The sequence below is a fragment of the Mobula hypostoma genome, chromosome X2, assembly GCF_963921235.1.
Source record: "Mobula hypostoma chromosome X2, sMobHyp1.1, whole genome shotgun sequence".
Taxonomy (NCBI): domain Eukaryota; kingdom Metazoa; phylum Chordata; class Chondrichthyes; order Myliobatiformes; family Myliobatidae; genus Mobula; species Mobula hypostoma.
Window position 1 is genome coordinate 14329798 of NC_086129.1, and position 12544 is coordinate 14342341.

The following is a 12544-nucleotide window of genomic DNA, read 5'->3' on the forward strand; positions in this document are numbered from 1 at the left end:
TTGGAAGGAAAAATGAAAGAGCAGATTATTATTTCATGGTAAAAAATTGCAGCATGCTGTTGTGCAGTGGAACTTGGGAGTGCTTGTGCATGAATCACAAAAGGTTGGTTTGCAGGTGCAGCAGGCTATCAAGAAGGCGAAAGGAATATTGGCCTTCATTACTAAAGGGATTGAATTGAAGAGCGGGGAAGTTATACTGCAACTGTACAGGGTACTGGTGAGGCTGCACCTGGAGTATTGCCTGCAGTGCTGGTCTCCTTACTTAAGGATGTACTGGCTTTGGAGGTGGTGCAGAGGAGGTTCACCAGGTTGATTCCAGAAATGAGGAGAGATTGAGTCACCTGGGACTATACTCGCTAGAGTTCAGAAGAATGTGAGGAGATCTTATAGAAACATATAAAATTATGAAAGGGGTAGATAAGATACAGGCAGGAAAGTTGTTTCCACTGGTTGGTGAGACTAGAACGAGGGAACATAGCCTCAAGATTTGGGGAGTAGATTTAGGATGGAGATGAGGAACTGCTTTTCCCAGAGAGTGGTGAATCTGTGGAATTCTCTACCCAATGAAGCAAAAGACCATAAGATATAGGAGCAGAAGTAGGCCATTCGGCCCATTGAGTCTGCTCCACCATTCAATCATGGGCTGATCCACTTCATCCAGTCATCTCCACTCCCCTGCTTTCACCTCATACCCTTTAATGCCCTGGCTAATCAAGAACGTATATATCTCTGCCTTAAATACGCCCAATGACCTGGCCTCCACAGCCACTCGTGGCAGCAAATTCCACAGATTTACCACCCTCTGACTAAAGTAATTTCTCCACATCTCTGTTCTAAATGGATGTCCTTCAATCCTGAAGTCAAGCCCTCTTGTCCTAGAATCCCCTACCATGGGAAATAACTTTGCCGTATCTGATCTTTTCAGGCCTTTTAACATTTAGAATATTTCTATGAGATCCCCCCCTCATTCTCCTGAACTCCAGGGAATACAGCCCAAGAGCTGCCAGACGTTCCTCATACGGTAACCCTCTCCTTCCTGGAATCATTCTCATGAATCTTCTCTGAACCCTCTCCAATGTCAGTATATCCTTTCTGAAATAAGGAGCCCAAAACTGCACACAATACCCCAAGTGTGGTCCTTATAGAGCCTCAACATCACATCCCTGCTCCTATACTCTATTCCTCTAGAAATGAATGCCAACATTGCATTCAGCTTCTTCACAACTGACGCAACCTGCAGGTTAACCTTTAGGGTATTTTGCACAAGGACTCCCAAGTCCCTTTGCATCTCTGCATTTTAAATTCTCTCCCCATCTAAATAATAGTCTGCCCATTTATTTCTTCTACCAAAGTGCATGACCATACACTTTCCAACATTGTATTTCATCTGCCACTTCTTTGCCCATTCCCCTAAACTATCTAAATCTCTCTGCAGGCTCTCTGTTTCCTCAACACTACCCGCTCTTCCACCTATCTTCATATTATCGGCAAATTTAGCCACAGATCCCTTAATACCGTAGTCCAAATCATTGATGTACATCGTAAAAAGTAACGGTACCAACACCGACCCCTGTGGAACTCCACTGGTAACTGGCAGCCAGCCAGAATAGGATCCCTTTATTCCCAGCAGTGGAGGCTACCTCAGTAAATATACTTAAGACAAGGTTGGATAGATTTTTGCAGAGTAGGAGAATTATGGGTTATGGGGAAAAGGCAGGTAGGTAGAGATGAGTCCATGGCCAGATCAGCCATGATCTTATTGAATGGCGGAGCAGGCTTGATGTCCTACTCCTGCTCCTATTTCTTACGTTCTTAAGTAACACCCTGCTTGTTACTTCCTTGAAGAACTCTAACAGATTTGTCAGGCAAGATCTCCCTTAACAGAAACCATGCTGACTTTGACTTATTTTTATCATTAGTCTCCAAGTACCCTGAAACCTCATCTTTAATAATAGTCTCCAACACTTTCCCAACCACTAAGGTTAGGCTAACTGGCCTATAATTTCCTTTCTTTTGCCTTCCTCCCTTCTTAAAGAGTGGAATGAGATTTGCAATCTTCCAGTCCTCCTGGACCACGCCAGAATCAAGTAATTCTTGAAAAATTATGACCAATTTATCTGTTATCTCTTCAGCAACCTCTCTCAGGACTCTGAGATGTAGTCCATCTGGTCCAGGTGATTTATCCACCTTAAGACCTCTGAGTTTGCCTAGCACTTTTTCTTTTGTAATAGCAATGGCACTCACTCCTGTTCCCTGACACTCATGAACCTCTGGCACACTGCTAGTGTCTTCCACAATGAAGACTGATGCAAAGTACCCATTAAGTTCATCTGTCATTTCTTTGTCCTCCATTGCTACCTCACCAGCATCATTTTCCAGTGGTCCAATATCAACTCTCACCTCCCTTTTACTCTTCATATAACTGAAAAAACTCCTTTATATTATTGGCTAGGTTCCCTCATATTTCATCTTTTCCCTTTTTATAGCTTTTTTAGTTGTGTTTTGTTGGATTTTAAAAACTTCCCAATCACCCAATTTCCCACTCACTTTTGCTACCTTATATGCCCTTTCCTTGGCTTTTATGCCATCATTAACTTACTTTGTCAGCCATGGTTACCTACCCCTGCCATTTGGGAACTTCTTCTGTGGGACATATCTATCCTGTGTCTTGTGAACAATTCCCAGAAACTTCAGCCACCTCTGCTCTGCCATCATCCCCACCAGTATCCTCCTCCAATTCACCTGGGCAGACTCCTCTCTCATGTCTCTATAATTCCCTTTATTTCATTGTGATACTGACCCATGTGAGTTGTGCTTCTCCTTCTCAAACTGCAGTATGAATTCAATCATATTATGCTCACTGCCTTCTAAGGGTTCCTTTACGTTAAGCTCCCTAATATGATCTAGGTTATTACACAACACTCAATCTAAGAGCCTTTTCCTGAGTTGGCTCAAGCATAAGCTGCTCTAAAAAGCCATCTTGTAGGCATTCAATAAATTCCCTCTCTTGCGATCCAGCACCAACCTGATTTTCTCAAACCCCCCTGCAATTTGAAGTCCCCTATTGCAGTTGTGACATTACCCTTATTACATGCCTTTTCCAGCTTCCTTTGTGATCTCAGTCGGCGGGAGGAGAGAGAGCAGCGTGCGCAGCCCTCCGGTGAAAAATGATATCGTATCTGTTAAATAGGGGCCGTGGACAATTCTGATTTGATGGAGAATGGACGTGAAAGCACAGAGGAACATCTGGAGAAATTTCTGAAACGCTCGTTCGCTGCTGTCGTTACTGCGTGGTCAGGAATCTTCCGGAGGGTAGGCCTCAAAATCCCCGGCTTTGCCTGCTGTTGGCGACCGAGGTTGAGATCGAATCATTCAGACAGAGATGGCGCTCAGTACTTGGTGTCGGAGAGCTGATCGGAGCTCGATGTTTTCGGATGACTCAGAGCCAGACCGTGGTCGGGTATGGCAGGGAGAGTTTTTCTTCCTTCTCCCGTCTGCGTGAGATGTGGGACATTTGAGAGACTTTGAACTTTTTACTGTGCTCATGGACTTCTTCATCAAGTTATGGTATTGTTACACTGTTGTAACTATATGTTATAATTATGTAGTTTTGTCAGTTTTTTCAGTCTTGTTCTGTCCTGTTTTTTGTGATATCACACCGGAGGAAACATTTCTTAATCCATGCATTACTAAATGACAATAAAAGAGGACTACGTGTCTTCATAATCTAATCTATTTGGAGGCCTATATACGGCTCTCATTATAGTTCTTTTATCCTTGCAGTTTCTTAACTCCACCCACAAAGAGTCAACATCCTCTGACCCTGTTTTACCTCTTCTCAAGATGTAATTCCATCTCTTACCAATAGAGCCACACCACCGCCTATGCCTTCCTGCCTGTCCTTTCGATACCAAGTATATCCTTTGATGCTAAACTCCAACAATGGCTTTCCTTCAGCCACGATTCAGGGATGCCCACAACATAGTTCGGCTACCTTATTCACCCTTTTGAATTTTGCCTCTGTGGTACAATTTAACTCTTTGCTCTGTCCGCATTTGTACCCAATCATTGGCTAGTCCTTCCTTACGTTCATGTTACATCCACCATCTACTTTTAAGCCTGCTGGCTCATCCTCAGCTCTATCATACTGGTTCCCATCTCCCTGCCATATTAGTTTAAACCACTCCCAACAACTCTCGTAAACCTGCCCTTAAGAATATACTGTAGGTCCCCCTCGGATTCAAGTGTCCCTTTTCTGTCCCTTTTGACAGTTCCCACCTTCCCCAGAAGAGGTCCCAATTACCAGAAATCTGAATTCCTGTCCCCTTCTCCAATTCTTCAGCCACACATTTATTTGCCCACCTCATTCTATTCTTATCCTCACTGTCGTGTGGCACAGGCAGCAATCCTGAGATTACTACCCTTGAGGTCCTGCTTCTCAGCTTCCTTCCTAACTCCCTGTATTCTGTTTCCAGGACCTCCTCCCTTCTTCTACCTATGTCGTTGGTACCAACGTGTCCCACGACTTCTGGCTGCTGATCCTCCTGTTTCTGGATGTTGTGGATGTGTTCAGGAACATTACGGACCCTGGCACCTGGGAGGCAAACTACCATCCGTGCATCTTTTTAGAGCTCCAGTTCCTTAACACAGTCTCTAAGGAGCTGTATCTCGATGCACCTGGTTCAGATGTGGTAATTGGGGAGGCTGGTATTCTGGAAATCCCACATCAGACACCCAGAACACTGGCCCTGTAGACATAACCCCTATTCCCTCAAGAGTTAAATAAGAAAAAAAAAGACTCCCGTCTGACATTCTCTTTCACATCCACAGAATCTCCTTTGCTTTCCCTACTTAAGTGTCTGTCAAAATGTTCTTTACATGTAGTGGTTGCACCAGATTCCATCAGCTCTCTTCTGACAGGGAGTTCCAGATATCGTGTGTAAAAAAAGTTGTCCTCCAATAGCCTTCAAATGTTGTTTATGAAAATGATTCTGAGATTGAAAGATTTGTCATATGAGGAGCGTTGGATGGCTCTGGGCTTCTTCTCACTGGAAATCAGAAGAAAGAGGGGTGATCTCATTGAAAGCTATCGAATGTTGAAACGCCTTGATAGAGTGGCTCTGCAGAGGATGTTTCCTCTGGTGGGGGAGTCTAAGACCAGAGGACACAGCCTCAGAATAGCGGGATATCCTTTTAGAATGGAAATGAGGAGGAACTTCTTTAGCCAGAGAATGGTGAATCTGTGGAATTCATTGCCAGATGTGGCATGAAGAGATATAGGAAGAAGGCAGGAGATTGGGGCTAAGAGGGAAAGTGGATCAACCATGATGAAATGGCAGAGCAGAACCGATGTGCCAAATGGCTTAATTCTGCTCCGAGGTCTTATAGTCTTAAATGTCCTCCCTCTCACATTAAACCAATGCCCTCCTGTTTTCTGATACCTGTACCACGGAATAAAGATTTGGACTATCTCCTCTCTCTCTGTCTCTTATAATTTTACATATTTCTTTGAAATAACCTTACAGACTCCTGTGAAAAAGAGTCCAGTCTCCGCATAACAAACTTCCTCTAATCCAGGCATCGTCCTGGTGAAGCTCCTCAGCACTCACTCCAGCGCATCACATTTTTAATGTGGTGACAGGAACGGCAGCCAGTATTGTAAATGTGTCTAACCTGTGGTATAGAGTCGTAAAACACTACGGCACAGAAGCTGCCTCTTCAGTTTGTCTCGTCCATGGCGAACTATTCTGCCTCGTCCCATCAATACTGCACTCCTCTGTGTCCTCCCACTCACCATGTTATTCCTAACCCGGTTTGTCCTCCCAAAGTGCAGCACCTCACACTTGTCTGCACTAAATTCCATCTGACTCACTGTCAAGGACTCTATGTCACTCATTCTCAGTATCACTTTGTCTCCTTTTGCAAATTGGTGGTTTGTCAGTCTTTGTTTAGTATTATAGTATTTCATAAATTCTATTGGATTTCTTTATTTTACTGTAAATACCTGAAGGAAAATGAATCTCCAGGTAGTATACATATTGATACTTTGATAATAAATTTACTTTGAACTTTGAATGACTTCTTTGTCTGAAGGATGTTTTGGGCCATTGTAAATTTGTTGCTGCATCCTGCACACAAAGCTGTGGGTTGTAGGAAGTCATCTGTCTGTGAGTACCTGTGGGGGAGTATTTGTCTTTATGGTAGATGGGATTGAAATCTACTTGTGAAAGTAGGTGTGCAGCTGCTGAAATAAGTGGGTTTAAGTTTCTTCCCATCATCATTACATCCATTAAAACCATGCTCGCTGAGTTTACAATAGGGCTGGATAGCCAATTAGCACATCGACCATTGAACACAACACTGCCTCTGCTGAATTAATAATAACTGGTATAATTCAATGTGCAATTCGATACAACAGGTGCAAAACAAATGGGTCTGCAGGTCAGATAGCAAAATCCCTCGAGAGATCCCACTACACACACACACATACATCAGTCCCTACAGTACTATTTACTATATTGTCTCCTTTCATTTGAACTGCCAGATGAATCATTTCACCCTCGTTCTGCCATGTCTCTGTCCATACTGAGGAACAAGTACAGTCTCAGGTCTGGCATCGGCTGCAAATTTTCACATTTCATCAGCACATCCACGTTCAGAATGTAAAGTAACAAAAGGCGGTGGTCCCAGAGGTGGAACCATTGTCTAACCATGGACATCAACAATAGCCTGTCCTAGTCCAATTATGTAGACATCACAGCAAAGGAAGCGTACCAATGCCTCTACTTCATCAGGAGGCTAGAGAAATTTGCCATGCGCATTTTGACCCTCACCAATTTTTATCAGTACACTATAGAAAGCAACCTATCTGGCCAAAGGTGTAGTAACAGATGATTGGAGGGTGGCAAATGATATTCCTTTGATCAAGAACTGGAGTAGGAAAATCCCTGGGAATTATAGACCAGCGTGTCTTTCCTCGGTGGTGGGCAAATTATTAGATAGGATTCTTAAAGAAAAGAATTATGAGCATTTGGAGAAGTTTGATTAAGGATAGCCAGCATAGCTTTGTGAGGGGCCGATTGTGCCTCATGAGCCTGACTGAATTCTTTGAGGGTGTGACAGAACATATGGATGAAGGAAGAGAGTGGATGTGGTGTAATTGAATTTTAGTAATGTGTTTGATAAGGTTCCGCATGGTAGGCTCATTCAGAAAGTCAGGAGGCGTGGGATCCAGGAAACTTAGCTGTGTGGATACAGAGTTGGCATACTCATAGAAGTCGGAGGATGGTTGTAGATGGAGCATATTCTGCCTGGAGGTCAGTGACCAGTGGTGTTCCACAGGGGTGTGTTCTGTGACCTTTGCTCTTAGCGATCTTTATAAATGACTTGGATGAGGAAGGGAAGGGAGGGCTAGTAAGTTTTCAGATGACATGAATGTTCGTGGTGTTGTGGATAGTTTAGAAGGTTGTAGTTTACAGTGAGATATTGACAGAATGCAGGGCTGAGAAGTGGCAGATGGAGTTCAAACTTGGAAAAGTATGAAGCAATTCATTTTGGAAGGTCAAATATGAAGGCAGAACATAGGACCAGTGGCAGGATTCTTGGCAGTGTGGAGGAACATAAGGATCTTCAGGGGCTACGTTCATAGATCACTCAAAGTTGCTGCTCAAGTTAATAGGGTTGTTAAGAAGATGTATGATGTGTCAGGGGATTGAGTTCAATAGCCATGAGGTAAAGTTGCAGCTCTATAAAATCCTGGTTTGACCACACTTGTAATATTGTATTTAGTTCTGGGTACCTCATTACGGGAAGAATGTAGAAGATTTAGAGGTGGTGCAGAGAAGATTGACCATGACACTGCCTGGACTAGAGAACACACCTTATGAGGATAGGCTGAGCATGTTAGGTTTTTTGAGTGAAGAAGGGTGAAAGGTGACTTGATAGAGATGTACAAGGTGGTAAGTGGCATAGATCAAATGGACAGCCAGGGACTCTTTTCCAGAACGGAAATGGCAATATTTTAAGGTGATCAGAAGAAAGTATAAGGGGGATGTACACAAGACTATAAGACCACGAGACATAGGAGCAGAATTAAATTTCCCAGAGGTAAATTCTTTACACAGAGAGTGGTGGGTGTGTGGAACATCCAGATACATTGTACGCATTTACAAAACTCTTAGGTAAGCAGATGGATGACAGAAAAATGGAAGGCTATGTGAAAGGAAAGGATTATATTGATCTTAGAGTAGGTTAAAAGGCTGGCACAACATCGTGGGCCAATAGACCTGTACTGTACTGTTCTATGTTCTACATTCTATGTTAAGTTCTCTCCTTAGCACGGCAAATGGGATTAGTTTGCTGGACCAGTTGGGTGGAAGGCCATTTCCATGCTGTATCACTCCATGGGTGTACTCATCTAAGGTCACTTGCCATCTCAATTTCTTATTCAGGTAATGGTATTTAACAAATAAACAGATCAAGCTGGCCATTTACCAAGCACCACCACTGGAAAATAACTTTGTTTACCACTGATGCAGGGTGAAAATAGAACTACAGGTTGAAGAAACTGTAACAGCAGCTCCTAACTTCATTTTGGAATACTTCACACTCCCTTGATTACAAATATTAAATATTTAAAATATTAAAATTAGTAAAAATTAGTAAATATAAAAAATTTAAATTATAAATTATAAATAGAAAATAGGAAAATGGAAAGTAAGGTAGTGCAAAAAAACGAGAGGCAGGTCTGGATATTTGGAGGGTACGGCCCAGATCCGCGTCAGGATCCGTTCAGCAGTCTTATCACAGTTGGAAAGAAGCTGTTCCCAAATCTGGCCGTACGAGTCTTCAAGCTCCTGAGCCTTCTCCCGGAGGGAAGAGGGACGAAAAGTGTGTTGGCTGGGTGGGTCGTGTCCTTGATTATCCTGGTAGCACTGCTCCGACAGCGTGTGGTGTAAAGTGAGTCCAAGGACGGAAGATTGGTTTGTGTGATGTGCTGTGCCATGTTCACGATCTTCTGCAGCTTCTTTCGGTCTAATATTAATATAATGAGAGGACTAATATTAGAACTTCCTAAATTGCTCACCTTTGCACTGAGCAGAAGCTGCTTTTGTTGAAACTCTCCAATGTGTTGTCAGCACCTTCCGGGAGAAACCATTTATACCCAATGTGGGTCACACTTCCTGGAAGGCAATGGCTTTCTGCCTAATTGTGGCCCATAGCCTCTTTCCTTCATAGGCTCATCCAATTTCCTTTAGAAAGGTTTGATTGTTTCCACTTCCAGCACTTTTGTCCACAGACAGTTCCAGATCAGCACCACTTACTGTGTAAGCAGTTCGTCTTCACACAACCGGTATCTCTAGCCTGTAGCCTCAAATCTGCACTAGGTCCTTGTAACGTCAGCTGACAGAAATTGCATTCCTTTGTCTAATCTTCTGCCAGAACAACTGACAACTCGATCAAATCTTCCCTTAAAGCGCTTTGCCATTAGGAGCATAACTAAAGGTTAATTTGCAGTTTGAGTCAGTGGTGAGGAAGACAAATAGAATATTAGCATTCATTTTGAGAGGGCTGGAATGTAAAAGCAATAATGTAATGCTGAGGCTTTATAAGGCACTGGTGAGGCCTCACTTGGAGTATTGTCAGCAGATTTGGGCCCCTTACCTACAAAAGGATGTGCTGACATTGGAGAGGGTTCAAAAGAGGTTCACAAAAATGATTCTGGGATTGAAAGGCCTGTCTTATGAAGAGTGTTTGTTGACTGTGGGCCCCAACTCGCTGGAGTTCAGAAGAATGAGAGGGGATCTCATTGATAACTGTTGAATGTTGAAAGGCCTCAACAGAGTGGATTTAAAGAGGATGTTTTCTATGGTGGGGGAGTCGAGGAACAGAGGACACAGCCTCAGAGTAAAGGGACGTCCATTTAGAACAGAGGTGAGGAGGAATTTCTTTAGCCAGAGCACAGTGAATCTGTGGATTTCGTTGCAACAGGTGGCTGTAGAGGTCAAGTCACTGGGAATATTTAAGGCAGAGGTTGATAGATTCTTGATTAGTCAGGGCATAAAATGACATGGGGAGAAGGCAGGAGAATGGGGTTGAGAGGGAAATGGATCAGCCATGATGAAATGGCAGAGCAGATTTGATGAGCCAAATCGCCTAATTCTGTTCTTGTGTCTTATGGTCTTCTGTATCTCAGTCTAATCTTACAGCTAAAATCCCTCATTGCTGGGATCTTTCTCCTCTGCATGCCATCAAGAAATGTTATTCTTGGCCAAACCAGGGCTTAATGAAGGCTCAGCTTCTCTGTTTTCGTACCCGATACCCCCACATATTAGTCCTAAGACCCCCACATATATTCTCTTAGAGTTCCTGCCATTTTCAGTGATGCCTGCATGTGAAATCCCAGGCTGCTCAGACCCTGTAAAATGCCTCTCCCCACCCCGTCAAGATGAGTGATGCAAGATGACACTGAGAAATGGCGACTCTGTGCATGCAGCTCTGAAGGGAGTCATTAAATATTCCCATTTAGGACTACTGCAGCTGAAATTCACAGTCACAGCCATGGATATTTCCCTAAGCAACATTGTCATATGAATTTAAAAAAATCTATCAACCCTCAAAGGCAATGGATCCCGGACTGCAGACTTGGTTCACAAGTGCAGTTTCCCTTTAAGAAAATGGAATCGTGGAAAATGAACTGGTCTGGAGGTACAATTGAAATGCAGAGGTCATAGAACCCTACTCTCAACTGTCTTGCTGGTGAATGTACCATCTTTGCAAAATAAAATTGAAGACTTTAGAGCAAGATTGGAGTACTGGAAGAGCATCAGGGACTGCTGTGTACTTTGCCTCACAGAAGCATGGCTCACCCCCACCATTTCAGATGCAATGTCAGATAGCTTCATCATTCTCCACAAAGACAGGACAACTGAGTCTGTTAAAGGTAAAGGAGGTGGAGTATGCTTTTTGATTAACTCATCATGGTGCATAGATATGGCAGTTCTGTCTGAATCCTGCTCACCTGACCTGAACCATTCTAGCATCCGTTTTATCTGCTGAGGGAGTCTCTCTCAATGGTCCAGTTTAATATATCAGAATGTACACAGTATACAACCTGAAATTCTTAATCTTTGCAGACATCCACAAAACAGAAGAAAAAACCCAAAGAATGAAGGACAGGAACCTCACAGACGCTCTCCTCCCTCCCACACACAAGCAGCAGCAAAAGCATCACCCCCCCCCCACCATCTATCATCCTGGTAGCGGTGTACATTTCACCTCTGGACAACGTGATCAGCAGTCACAAAACAGCACACCCGGATGCCTTCCCTATCCGTGAGGGAGATTTCAACCAGGCCGATTTGAGGAAGTCTCTGAACAACTATCACTAACATACTACCTGTGGAACCAGAGGAGGAGGCAACACACTTGACCACTGTTACACCACCATCAAAAATGCTTACCATGCCATCCCACACCCGAAAGTCCGATCACCTGGTTGCACTTCTGCTCCCAACGTATAGACAGAGTCTAGAGAAGGTATGGTCGAGGGAGATCACGGAGCACTGACAGGACTCTTTGAGTTGGTGGACTAGACAATATTCAGGAACTTATCTTCGAATACGAATGAATACGCCATAGTTGTCACCGACTTCATCAAGACCTGTGTGTATGAGTGTGCACCTTCGAAAGCAAACCAAACCTGAGCCAAAAACGGTGGTTGAACCAGGAGATTCATAGTCTGCTGATGGCTTGTTGTGTGGTATTCAAGATCAGTGATCCAGAACTATACAAGAAGGCTATCTATGGAAGGCTATTTTAAAAGCAAAAAAACAATTCTGATTTAAGTTGGAGAGAGAATTAGACGCATATCAACTCTGGCAGGTTTGCAGGCCATTACTTCCTACAAGCCAAAATCTAGCATGATGAATGTCTGTGATGCTTCACTCCCAAATGAGCTCAATGCCTTTCATGCACGCTTTGAATGGGAGAATAAAACCATGCCTGTGCAAATCCCTGCTGCATCGGGTGATCCTGTGATCTGTCTCAGAGGCCGATGTCAGAACACTTCTCCAGAGGGTGAACCTTCACAAGGCATCAGGCCCTGATGGTGTACCTGGTAGGGCACTGGAAACCTGTGCCAACCAGCCAGTGGGAGTGTTCAAGGACATCTTCAATCTTTCAGTGCTGCAGTCGGAGATTCCCAACGGCTTCAAAAGGATAACATTCATACCAGTGCCCAAGAAGAGCAGGGTGAGCTGCCTCAAAGACTATTGCCCAGTTGCCCAGTTCAGTGAAAAACTGCTTTGAGAGGCTGGTAATGGGCAGAATCAGCTCCTGCCTAAGCAAGGACCTGGACCTGCTGTAATCTGCATGTCACCACAATAGGGTCTACAGTGGATGCAATCTCACTGGTTCCTCACTTGGCCTTGGATGACCTGGACAATAGCAATACCCATGTCTGGCTGATGTGTGTTGATTCCAGCTCAGTGGTCAACACAGTCATACTCTCAGTTCTAGTAACAAGCTCAAACATTTGGGCCTC